This window comes from Acinonyx jubatus, chromosome C1 (assembly GCF_027475565.1).
Source record: "Acinonyx jubatus isolate Ajub_Pintada_27869175 chromosome C1, VMU_Ajub_asm_v1.0, whole genome shotgun sequence".
NCBI classification, from domain to species: Eukaryota; Metazoa; Chordata; class Mammalia; order Carnivora; family Felidae; genus Acinonyx; species Acinonyx jubatus.
This window is the reverse complement of record NC_069381.1, coordinates 86,300,998-86,314,672: the sequence shown is the minus strand read 5'-3', so window position 1 is coordinate 86,314,672 and position 13,675 is coordinate 86,300,998.

Below are 13,675 nucleotides of genomic sequence, written 5' to 3'. Positions count from 1 at the left end.
GCAGGACTGATTGAAATGGCTCCGTGATATAACGGGGAGGGTTACAAGATGCCCAAATTATTCACAAGTTTGTAACTAGGCTATGGAAAAATTCAGTATAACAGTTTCGTTTAGACTTTGAGTTAAAGGTACATTAAAAAATGAGTAATAAAAATGTGAAATAGAGGTTTATACTCTGTAATAATGTTCCTGAACTTAGAAATTTAAAGAGGGGCACCTGGGGGCTCAGTCAGTTAAGCAACTGACTAAGGCTTAGGTCATGATCTCACCATTCATGATTCGAGACCCATGTTGGACTCTGCTGACAGCTCAGAGCCTGAAAGCTGCTTTGGATTCTGTGTCTCCCTCTCTGCTTGCTCTCACTGTCTCTCTCTCTCTCAAAAGTAAATAAACATTAAAAAAAATTAAAGTGTAGAGGGGGAAAATAATGACTTCATCAATATAAGCATAAAAATCTTACCAACTTATAAAGAAGGGTTTATGTAACTAGTAATATCTTCTGGGATATCCAAAATAAGTTTTAAGTGACAAAATTCTCAGTTGTTTCATATGCAAATTTTAAGAAATATTACATAAATAAGGCACACCTAAAATCTAAGAAACAGGTCTTTGTAAAGTATATAATCTCCCAATTGTTGCTACACAAAACAAACAATAACAAAGTGGCCTTCCAATACTTTTTCTAGAATGACAGAAATGTTATCCCCTCCCATCCTGCTTCCCCACTAGTAAAGTATAATTAGGTGTTTCCTGAAAATGCAGTTGTGCAATGCAGTCTTAATATTTGCCATAAGTCTAATAATATATTGTAAGAGAGGAAAACTTTTTCCTTCCTCCATTTTCTGGGTTCTTTGCCAGATTAACAAGAAAAACAAATTTAATTTCCTATGTACAGGAGCCCATAAAAATATGAGACTGAAAGAAATGACCAAAGCAGGTAGCTTTTATACTTTTTTGACAAAGAAACAATAAATTTGTGAAGAATTAACAAGATAAAGAAGTTTGGGTTTGGGGTAGTAAATTAGTGAAGAAGTAACAAGCTTTGTTCATACAAGTTTCTAGTCCCTGAATTTCCTCTCCCTGGTGACAAGGATGCCTTCTACCTTTCTGGTACAAGGAGGGTAACTTTCACATGAGAGATTTATATCCTGTTTTCAGAGTGACATAGAGGGGGTCAGAGTGTCCTTCTTAAAACTGGCTATTTCTTAACTTGAATTCAAAATAATCAGTATGTCAAAGTGGTATATTTTGCTTCCCTTAAAGACATAACTCCAGCAGTTGCTAGTTACTAAATGTTATATTTCTTTATGTTTTTTCCCCCTAAGGTAAACTCTCCTTTCTGGAGTTTGTGTAGGAACATGGTTTGTCACAAAGTCAAGAGAAAGTTTAAAATTAATTATCATAACTACTCATCTCCCAACCTATTGCAAATAGAGGGTTTTTACTAAATATCTATTGCTACTTTCTTTTGATGTGATCGAATTATGACGTACAACCCAGAATACCATGCATAATCATAATAAAAAGTGTAATATTGTGATTTATAATAAGAAATATACAATCAGTCTTCCATTGTTCCAGCACAGAGATCCTAAAACCCTTGGAATTCCATGTGATAAGAGGGATGAAAAAGTCTTCTTTTATGTTAATGAGGTGACTTCTGGAAAGCCCTTTAGGTAACCTAAGTATGGGGGGGCCAGTTGCCCTTGGAACCAATCCTGTGATTGGACGGTTGGAACTTTCACTACCCCCTTAACTTCCAAGTAGGGAATGAGGGCTGGAGGTTAAAGCAATCACCAGTGGCCAATAATTTTATCAGCCATGACTATGTAATGAAGTTTCCATAAAAACCCAAAAGGACAAAGTTTGGAGAACATCCAGATTGGTGAACACGTGGAGCAGCACACCTGGAGAGGGCATTGGAGCTCTGTACCCTTTCCCCATGACATCCTACATTTCTCTAATTCCTGGCTGCCATTAAGCTATATCTTTTAATAATAAATCCGTAATCTAGAAGGTAAGACATTTCTCTTAGTTCTGTGAACCGCTCTAGTAAATTAATGGAAGACAAGGAGAGGGTCTTGGGAACCTCTGGTTGAAAGCCAGTGGTCAGAAAGGGGAGCCAAAATGGCAGAACAGTATGGAAGTTTTTTGTGTGTCTCACATCCATGAAATACAGCCAGACCAACACTAAACCACCCTGCACACTTAGAAAACTGATCAGAGGATTAACACAACAATCTGCACAACCTGAACCACAGAATTCACCAGGTCCGTGGCGTGGAGAGATGAACTTGGGGAGGGAGAAGCTGAGAAGGGCAGGGAGTAGCCTTTGCACGGAGAGAGGATGGAGACTGGGGAAGGGGGGAAATACGGGAAAAGCATCCCTACCCAAAAGCAGGACAGAAAGTGGAAAATTGAAAGTCTCAGGGACTAAACTAAAAATGGAGAAAGGAGGGGCACCTGGGTGGCTCAGTCAATTCAGCGTCCAACTTTGGCTCAGGTCATGATCTCACGGTCCGTGAGTTTGAGCCCCGTGTTTGGCTCTGTGCTGACAGCTCAGAGCCTGGAGCCTGCTTCAGATTCTGTGTCTCCCTCTCTCTCTGACCCTCCTCCGTTCATTCTCTGTCTCTCTCTGTCTCAAAAATAAATAAAACATCAAAAAAAATTTTTTTTAATGGAGAAAGGAGAAAGGAGAGGGTTTAAATTCCATTCAGACCAGGGGCGCCTGGGTGGCTCAGTCGGTTGGGCAGCCGGCTTCAGCTCAGGTCATGATCTCATGGTCCGTGAGTTCGAGCCCCGCGTCAGGCTCTGTGCTGACAGCTCAGAGCCTGGAGCCTGTTTCAGATTCTGTGTCTCCCTCTCTCTGACCCTCCCCCATTCATGCTCTGTCTCTCTCTGTCTCAAAAATAAATAAACGTTAAAAAAAAATAAAAAAAAATTCCATTCAGACTGTAAACAAGGGGAGCGGGGAGTCTGCAACTCCTCAGCTTTATACCTGGTGGCACTCTGGTGGGAAGGGCAAATCCCCAGGAACAGAGTGGGGTCTGGCCCCCCACATGGCCACATGGAGAAAAGTGGTTCCACTGCTGGAAGGACATTTTGTAGAGATTGTGGAGGCCACCTGGTCCCAGCAGACCCCAGAGAACAGCCACATTCGCTGGTGCTGGAACAAATTCATTAAGGGTGAAGCCTGGTGCCAGATGCCTATTGTGATTTTCCATAATCCCTGAAATGCTGCTGCTACAATATCTTGAGAACTTTTTCTGGGGAGGGCTGGCACCTGGCCGCAGTCTTGGGGCACCGGCAGCAGCACAATAACGCGAAGTCTCCTGAGTGCGGCTGGCATTCAGCCACTGCTCAGTGAGACCCTCCCAAAGAGGGGCAGAACAGGTCAAAGCCACAGTCCCTCAGAAGCAAGAGGTTGGGAAAAACTGCCACATATGAGACAAAACTCGAGAGAGAGGCACTGCCTGGGGCTTGGTCATGGATAATGTAAAAGTGGGGAGTGGATGAAAGCTGAAGACAAAGGGGTGCACAATTGCTGATCAGGGAGAACAGAGTTCCGATACTAGAGACTGGGTAGCTGGGTGACACCATTTTCACTGCTCCTGCGCATGTGTATATGCACCTACAAGCACCAAAATCCACCCCAGTAGGCTAGCAGTGCCATCTAGTGGAGAACGGAGCCATTATACTACACCCCACCCAAATGGGACAACCTTGCTCTTCAAGAACACAAGTCTCACGCCTGCTTACTTTATCGTATATAAAGCACTTCATAGTCTGACATCTAGGGGAAAATGAAGTAATTTCAGTCTTATTTCAATCTGTTTGCTGGTCCATCTATTCAATTTTCTTTTTTTTTCTCTTGTTCATTTTTCTTTTTCTTGAATAAAGACAGAAAAAAATTCATTTTTATTTTCAATTTGTATTAAAAATATTTTTAATTTTTTTACTATGTATTTTGCTTTTATGTAATTTTTTTCAAATTCTATTTTACTTCCATCATTTTATTTTAGTCTACTACAGTGTATTCACTTTTTCAAATTTTCATAGGATTTCCATTTTTTTCTTTTTTCCCTTTGTTTCTTTTTCATGAAAAATTCATATTTACTCTTAATTTTTATTAAAAATATTTTCTTTAATTTTTTCTACTATATTCTTTACTTTTGTGTAAGTTTTTCCAAATTCTACTTTACTTCCTTCATTTCACTCACTTTAGTCTACTACAGTGTATTCATTTGTTCAAATATTGAAATGATTTCCTTTTTTTTTTTTTGCCCCTTTTTTCTTTAATCTATGAAGCCACTTTCAACACCAGACCAAAACACACCTAGGATCTAGCATCATTTATTCAATTTGTGTGTGTGTGTTTAATTTTTTAAATTTAACATTTTAATTTTAATTTATTTTAATGTTAATTTTTTCTACCTCATTAATTCCTTTTCTCCCTTCAAAATGACAAAACAAAGGAATTCCCACCAAGAGAAAAAGCACAAAGAAATGACAGCCAGGGATTTAACCAACACAGATAGTAACAAGATGTCTGAACCAGAATTTAGAATCATGATAAAAAGAATACTAGCTGGAGTCAAAAATAGACTAAAATCCCTTTCTGCAGAGATAACAGAATTAAAAAACAGCCAGAATGAAATTAAAAATGCTATAACTGAGCTGCAATCACGGATGGATGCAGCGGCAGCAAGGATGGATGAGGCAGAACAGAGAATCAGCGGTATAGAGGACAAACTTATAGAGAATAATGAAGCAGAAAACAAAAGGGGGATGAAGGCAAAAGAGCATTATTTAAGAATTAGAGAAATCAGCGACTCATTAAAAAGGAACAACATCAGAATCACAGGGGTCCCAGGAGAGGAAGACAGAGAAATAGGGATAGAAGGGTTATGTGAGCAAATCATAGCAGAAAACTTTCCTAACCTGGGGAAAGACACAGACATCAAAATCCAGGAAGTGCAGAGGACCTCCATTAGATTCAATAAAACCAACCATCAACAAGGCATATCATAGTCCAATTCACAAAACACTCAGGCAAGGCGAGAATCATGGAAGCAGCAAGGGAAAAACAGTCCCTTACCTACAAAGGAAAACAGATCAAGTCTGCAGGAGACCTATCCACAGAAACTTGGCAGGCCAGAAAAGAGTGGCAGGAGGTATTTAATGTGCTGGATCAGAAAAATATGCAGCTAAGAATTCTTTATCCAGCAAGGCTGTCATTCAAAATAGAAGGAGAGATAAAAAGTTTCCCAGACAAATAAAAACTAAAGGAGTTTTGACCACCTAAATCAGCACTTCAAGAAATTTTAAGGGGAGAAAGATATATATATATAAATATATATATATATATATTTATATATATATATAATTATATATCTTTATATTTATATATATGTATATACATATATACATATGTATATACATATATGGAGAACCATCTATTATGCTAATGGTCAACAAAAGAAAGCCAGAGTAGACATACTTATATCAGACAATCTAGACTTTAAAAAAGACTGTATCAAGAGATGCAGAAGGACATATGATAATTAAGGGGTCTATCCACCAAGAAGACCTAACAATTGCAAACATTTATGTGCCAAGTGTGCGAGCACCCAAATATATAAATTTTTTACTCACAAATATAAAGAAACTCATCGATACTAGTACCATAATAGTAGGATACTTCAACACCCCACTCACAGCAATGAACAGATCATCTAATCAAAAAATCAACCAGGAAACAATGGCTTTGAATGACACACTGGACCAGATGGACTTAACAGACATTCAGAACATTTCATCCTGGTTCCTGCTGGTTCCTTGAAAGAATTAAAAAAACTGATAAGCCACTAGCCAGTCTGATCAAAAAGAAAAAAGAAAGGACTCAAATAAATAAAACCCAGAATGAAAGAGGAGAGATCACAACCAACACAGCAGAAATAAAAACAATAATAAGAGGCTATTATGAGCAATTATATGCCAGTAAAATGGGCAATCTTGAAGAAATGGACAAATCTCTAGAAACATATACTCTATCAAAACTGAAACAGGAAGGAATAGAAAATTTGAACAGACCCATAACCAGTAAGGAAATCGATTTAGTAATCAAAAATCTCCCCAAAAACAAAGTCCATGGCCAGATGGCTTTCCAGGGGAATTCTACCAATCATTTAAGGAAGAGTTAATACCTATTCTTTTGAAACTGTTTCAAAAAATAAAAACGGAAGGAAAACTGCCAAACTCTTTCTATGAAGCCAGCATTACCTTGATTCTAAAACCAGGCAGAGACCCTACTAAAAAGGAGAACTATAGACCAATTTCCCTGATGAACATAGATGCAAAAGTCCTCAACAAGATATTAGCCAACCGGATCCAAAAATACATTAAAAAAATTATTCACCATGACCAAGTGGGATTTATACCTGGGAGGCAGGGCTGGTTCAATATCCACAAAACAGTTAACATGATTCATCACATCAATAAAAGAAAGGACAAGAACCATATGATCCTCTCAATAGATGCAGAGAAAGCATTTGACAAAATACAGCATCCTTTCTTGATAAAAAGCTTCAAGAAGGTAGGGATAGAAGGAGCATACCTCGAGATCATAAAAACCATATATGAACTACCCAACGCTAATATCCTCAATGGGGAAAAACTGAGAGCTTTTCCCCTAAGGTCAGGAACAAGTCAGGGATGTCCACTCTGGCCACTGTTACTCAGCATAGTATTGGAAGTCTTAGCCTATGCAATCAGACAACACAGAGAAATAAAAGGCATCCAAATCAGCCAGGATGTGGCCAAACTTTCACTCTTCTCAGATGACATGATTCTCTATATGGAAAACCCAAAGGATTCCACCAAAAAACTGCTAGAATTGATTCACGAATTCAGCAAAGTTGCAGGATATAAAATCAACACACAGAAATCAGTTGCATTCCTATACACTAACAATGAAACAGAAAGAGAAATCAAGGAATTGATCCCATTTACATCTGCACCAAAACCCATGAAATACCTAGGAATAAATCTAACCAAAGAGGTGAAAAATCTGTACACTGACAATTATAGAAAGCTTCTGAAAGAAACTGAAGAAGACACACACACACACAGAAACACACACACACACACCATGCAAAGAAAGAAAGAAAGAAAGAAAGAAAGAAAGAAAGAAAGAAAAAGAAAAAGATTCCATGCTCCTGGATAGGAAGAACAAATATTGTTAAAATGCCAATACTACCCAAAGCAATCTACATATTCAAAGCAATCCCCATCAAAATAACACCAGCAAACTTCACAGAGATAGAACAAATAATCCTAAAATTTGTATGGAACCAGAAGAGATCCCAAATAGCCAAAGCAATCTTGAAAAAGAAAACCAAAGCAGGAGGCATCACAATCCCAGACTTCAAGCTACACTACAACGTTGTAATCATCAGGACAGTATGGTACTGGCACAGGAACAGACATTCAGAACAACCGAACAGAATAGAGAACCCAGAAATGGACCCACCAACGTATGGCCAACTAATCTTGGACAAAGCAGGAAAGAATATCCAATGGAATAAAGACAGTCTCTTCACAAGTGGTGCTGGGAAAACTGGACAGTGACGTGCAGAAGAATGAACCTGGACCACTTTCTTACACCATACACAAAAATAACCTCAAAATGGATGAAAGACCTAAATGTAGGACAAGGAGCCATCAAAATCCTCGAGGAGAAAGCAGGCAAAAACCTCTTTGATCTTGGCTGCAGCAACTTCTTACTCAACACGTCTCTGGAGGCAAGGGAAACAAAAGCAAAAAGGAACTACTGGGACCTCATCAAAATAAAAAGCTTCTACACAGTGAAGGAAACAATCAACAAAACTAAAAGGCAACCAACAGAATGGGAGAAGATATTTGCAAATGACATATCAGATAAAGGGTTAGCATCCAAAATCTATAAAGAACATATCAAACTCAACACCCAAAAAACAAAGAATCCAGTGAAGAAATGGGAAAAAGACATGAAGAGAACTTCTCCAAAGAAGACATCCAGATGGCCAACCAACGCATGAAAAAATGCTCAACATCACTCAGCATCAGGCAAATACAAATCAAAACCACAATGAGATACCACCTTACACTTGTCAGAATGGCTAACACGAACAACTCAGGCAACAATAGATGTTGGCGAGGATGTGGACAAGAGTATCTTTTTTGCATTGTTGGTGGGAATGCAAGCTGGTGTAGCCACTCTGGAAAAGAGTATGGGGGTTCCTCAAAAAACTAAAAACAGAACTACCGTACAACCCAGCAATTGCACTACTCGACATTTATCCATGGGATACAGGTGTGCTGTTTCAAAGGGACACATGCACCCCTATGTTTAAAGCAGCACTATCAACAATAGCCAAAGTAGGGAAAGAGCCCAAATGTCCTTGGATGGATGAATGTATAAAGAAGATGTGGTATATATGTGTGTGTGTGTGTGTGTGTGTGTGTATACACACACAATGGAGTATTACTCAGCAACCAAAAAGAATTAAATCTTGCTATTTGCAACTATGTGGATGGAACTGGAGGGTATTATGCTAAGCAAAATTAGAGAAAGACAAATATCATATGACTTCACTCATATGAGGACTTTAAGAGACAAAACAGATGAACATAAGGGAAACAAAAATAATACAAAAACAGGGAGTGGGACAAAACAGAAGAGACTCATAAATATGGAGAGCAATCAGAGAGTTACTAGAAGGGGTTGGGAGGGGGGATGGGCCAAATGGATAAGAGGCACTAAGGAATCTACTCCTGAAATCATTGTTGCACTATATGCTAACTAATTTGGATGTAAATTAAAAAAATTAAAATTAAAAAAAAATTAGAAAGCCAGTGGTCAGAAGCACAGGTATCACCCCAGGCTTTTGGCTGCTGTCTGAAGTTTGGGCAGGGACCATGGGGTGTGGTACACAGATTTGTAGGATGAAACATTTAACCTGTGGAATCTGGTCCTCTCTCAGGGTAGATAGTGTCAGAATTGAGTTAAATCATAGGACACTCGGTGTCTGAGAATTGCTTGTTGGTATGGGAAACCACCTCTACACCACTACCCACGTTGTAATTGGTACCAGAACCTATTAAAAAGGCCCTCTGCATTTTTCAGAATTTTCTTAAATGTAGTAATTATGCACCTGAATATGCATCTAGTGGAAAATGGGCAATCAGAAATCATGGTTTCTTATCTACATATACATAGAAAATTTAAAGGGTGGGAAATATAATACTCATAATGAGCAGTCTTATGACTTACTCCTTTTGTACTTAATTACTTAAACTTTGGCTCATACAACTGACATTCTGAACATTTTACTACATGTGGAAATTCTGATGTTCATGACTTTTCTCAGATTTTTCTTGACTTCTTGCACATTTTATATATCTGGGTAAAAAATGTAAAAAATAAATCCGTGTAAGCAATAGCAATGTGGTAATGAAAATTTTTCCTATCATAATTTCAACATGAAGAAATAAATACTTCTATCTTGAAAATATTACTTAAAACAAAATTTTGATATTAATTTTATGCTAAAATGAATGACAAGCTTTATTTAATGTTTTCTATGTAGTTGTTAAAATCAAATGATAAATATTAATTTTCTTGTTGAAGATCACAGGCAAATATAATATAAAATTAAGAATAGCAAGCTATACTTTTAGATACTTTTTTCTTGGTACTTGTGTCGTGACTTTATTTTTGGCACACTGACACGATTTAATGCAAATTGCCTTATTATTGTAGAGAAATGCAGAAACTCATCATAAAATGTGGGAAATATTCCGCTGTATAAAAGATAAAATACGCTTTGCTTTATTTTTCTTTCTTTGTGTTCTTTTGCCTTGACTATCTCCTCCAGGGGATCTCAGAGCTATTTTACAATTGAAGTCTACATATTTGAGCCCTTTCCAAGGGTCTGAATGTGTTAAAAACAAACCAAAACAAACCAAAAACTCAAAACAAAACAAAAAAACAAAGACAGGTTTCCTAGTGAATCTTTGTTAACCATTTTACTCTATGGGAACATTGTAACATCACCAATCATTACTTTTGGAATGAAAGAGAGGGAAGAGTTCTTAATAAGAACTTTAATTAGTGGATCCTTTCAATAAGCAACTCTCCTTCTGCATGCAAAATAAACTCACCCCAACTGATGCCCCCCAGAGTGTCATACCATTATAGCATCCAGCTATATCCAGCTCAGATCTTTCCAACCAAATCAAGTATAATTTATGATATCTCACAATTGTGTACATCAGGAATTTGGACAGAGCATAGCAAGGTGTTTTTTTCTCCTCCACCTGATATGCACTAGGGTCACTGGTAGAATTAAACATTTAGATGGGCTGGTATGGAGGGTCTGAAACAGCATCAATCTCTTATGTGAACCCTTCATAGTAACAGCAGAAAGCCTGGGCTCAGTTAGAAGAGTTGAGTGGTGGGCTTATTTTGACCCATCTAGCATGGTGTCTCAAGGTACTTGGAATTGTTAAAGGTCAGTCCATAACTCTCAAAGAGAGATTCCAAAAGATAGTAAGTGGTCCCAGAAACCGGTTGACCAAAACAGAGCCCATGTGGGTTCAAAATGAGTGCCAAGTAATTTTATGAACATTTTTAATCAGCCACTCATTCATATAAAAAAATATGGTTTGGGGCGCCTGGATGACTCAGTCGGTTAAGCATAGGACTCTTGTTTTCAGATCAGGTCATGATCTCTGTGCTGACAGCACCGAGCCTCCTTGGGATTCTCTCTCTCCTCTCTCTCTGTCCCTACCCTGCTCACCATCTCTCTCTCTCTCTCTCTCTCTCTCTCTCTCTCTCTCTCTCTCAAAATAAATCAATAAACTTAAAAAAATATACAGTTACAGTTAAATACTCAAAAAATCTTCAATATCATCAATAAGTAAGAAGGTGATGGATGCAGGCCCTTTAAGAATTGAAGCAATAGGTTACCTGGAGAGGTAGTTTGAGGTAGCTAGAGAGGAGCTAGATAGGTCTGGGTTTGTATCCTGGCTTTGCCATTTGTTAGTTCTTGGAGTTAGAAAAGTTACTTAATATTTCACTTTCTGTTTTCTCATCTACAAAATGAAGATGATAAAACCTATTTTATAAGATTAAGCATTAGAACAATCTGTGTTAAGACATAGCTCAGTGCTGTGAACATAGCAAACATTCAATATCTTGCAGCTATTATCACTGAACAACTGGTAGATTGGTAGTGAAATTCCCGGCAATTCAGGGCAGCAGTGCAGCATGAGAAGAAAGCACCATCAAGAACAACATGTATTTTATCTTGTAATTGATAATATGATAAATCAAATCTACCCTTCTAGTTTATGGTAAACAGTACACCAGAATATGTTATTCAGTGTAAAATACTCTATAATTAATACATATAAGACCTAGTAAAAAGAAATTTTGAGGCCATTAAAAATAAAGCTTATTATATAAAATAAGGTAGAGAAAGACAAATATCCTATGATTTCACTCATATGTGTAACTTAAGAAACAAAACGAAGGATCATAGGGGAGAAAAAGAGAAAGAGGCAAGCCAAGAAACATACTGTTTTAACTACAGAGAACAAACTGGTGGTTAGCAGAGGAGAGGTGGATGGGGGATGGTGAAACAGATGATGGGGATTAAGGAGTGCACTTGTGATGAGCACAAGTGATGTATGGAGATGTTGAATAAGTATATTGTACACCTCAAACTAATATTACACTATATATTAACTAACTGGAATTGAAATAAATGTTTAATTAAAATAAAAGAAAAAATTTAAGCTAATTATAGAGGCTACTGTTTGGTGATAAAATAATAATTTAAAATTAGTTTGAATAGATCATAAAGTCTATTTGTGAAAGTGGAACTAGTTCAGAGATATCATTTCCTATGAATTAGTCTATTAAGCCTTCTCTTATTACCAAGGTCAACAATCTTTAGGAATCTTCCCGGATGCATATATAGTAGTCTGTAAATAACACACATAAAAAACAGATCAATATAATCCTTTTTGGGCATTACAACTCTTGGGTTAAAGTTTTTCAGAAGTTTTAAAACTGCTTTCCAAACTTAATTTACATAGCAACATTTTAAAATCCTACTTAACCCTAGCCTAATGTTAATTCATTCCCTCAAGAGTAAACTTGGTGCAGCTCAAAATAATTGTCATGAAAAGCCACTTACTCTGATTAAACTAAGTGTTTTCATAGAAATCTACTTTATTGGAAAACAATGTTCCAAGAAATGGCCTAAATGTTCCTTTTGCTAATGCCACTTGAATGTTGTTGGTCCTGAAGGAAAAACTTAAAGAGATATAAAAAGTTAATTAGATATGCCACATGCAAACAATTATGATTACTTAATTAGCAGTACCCCTTAAATTGGCACAATATGTAACCTAATATGTAGCTTAATGGCTTTGTTATTAATCAATTCTTAATGTAAACAGTTTGTAGTTCTTGTTTTGTAATGTTCATTATAAATAGTCCCTGTGGGAATCACGACTTTATTTCATTAAAACTCCTGCCTGCTGCTAATTGCTGCTAGGAAAACATGCACGAATTAATTGTGTTTTAGAAGCCAATGATGTAAATTTATAAGCTTCTGCATTGATTGCTCACGACTGCTGTGTTGTAGATCATTCTTTCCCACTGTGATAGATAGCATGCTATGGTTGGTGACACTGACCTGTTTTCAATCAATAACACTTGGTTAGTAAGTCTTACTACCATAGAGGTTAAAAAAATTGTTTGAAAATTCTGTTTATCATGCCATCTGGGACATAATATGAATTTAGGTTATGGGCAATTAATTTGTAAGTTTTAATGACTTCTCATGCAAAACAAACATTAGTCTTTAGAAAAGATGACTGACAAATATTAAATCAGTATTTTTAAAGAGATACTGAATTTTTTCAAAAATATTGTTCAAATATAATTCTGCTTGTTGACAATTCCCCCCTAATCTTTTACTGTTACAAATGGCCTGTTCAGCATATACCACATGAGATGAATTTAAAACCCCAAATATTAAAATCCTGAACTGAAGGGGAATGAACCACCTGGCTTTCAAGTGCAGATTGAGACCAATGAGAAGAAGCTTGTTTATATTCTCAGCTGATTGCTGATGTCTTAGCTTGTTGTTTCCACAATATTTCAGAATAATAAGACCATCTGTCAACAGGGGAAAAGAATAGTAACAATATAGGCAGAAATGTCTTCATACATAATAACATATTTGCTTAATATATTTTCTGGTCTTGGATAATATTATTGTGTACACATTTTTGCTATTTTTTCAATTACTCCATAATGAAGTAAATTATACCTTTTTCACAAATTGTTTTCCTGTACTAATCCTTCCAATATCTTTTTTGTGTATGAAATTGGCCATTTACTTTACCTGAGGTCTATGCTAAAATACTCTTACAATTTATGGAAAACCAAAACACAATTGTAAATTGGATTCATAACAGCCATAGCTTAGTTAGATGGGGGAAGTGAGCAAATCTTTAAGAATTGTTACACAGATTATGTAGATATTTTGTTGAAATAAGACATGCGATGAAGTACAATTGAATTTGTCCACCTATAAAAATAATTAATTTGGATAAT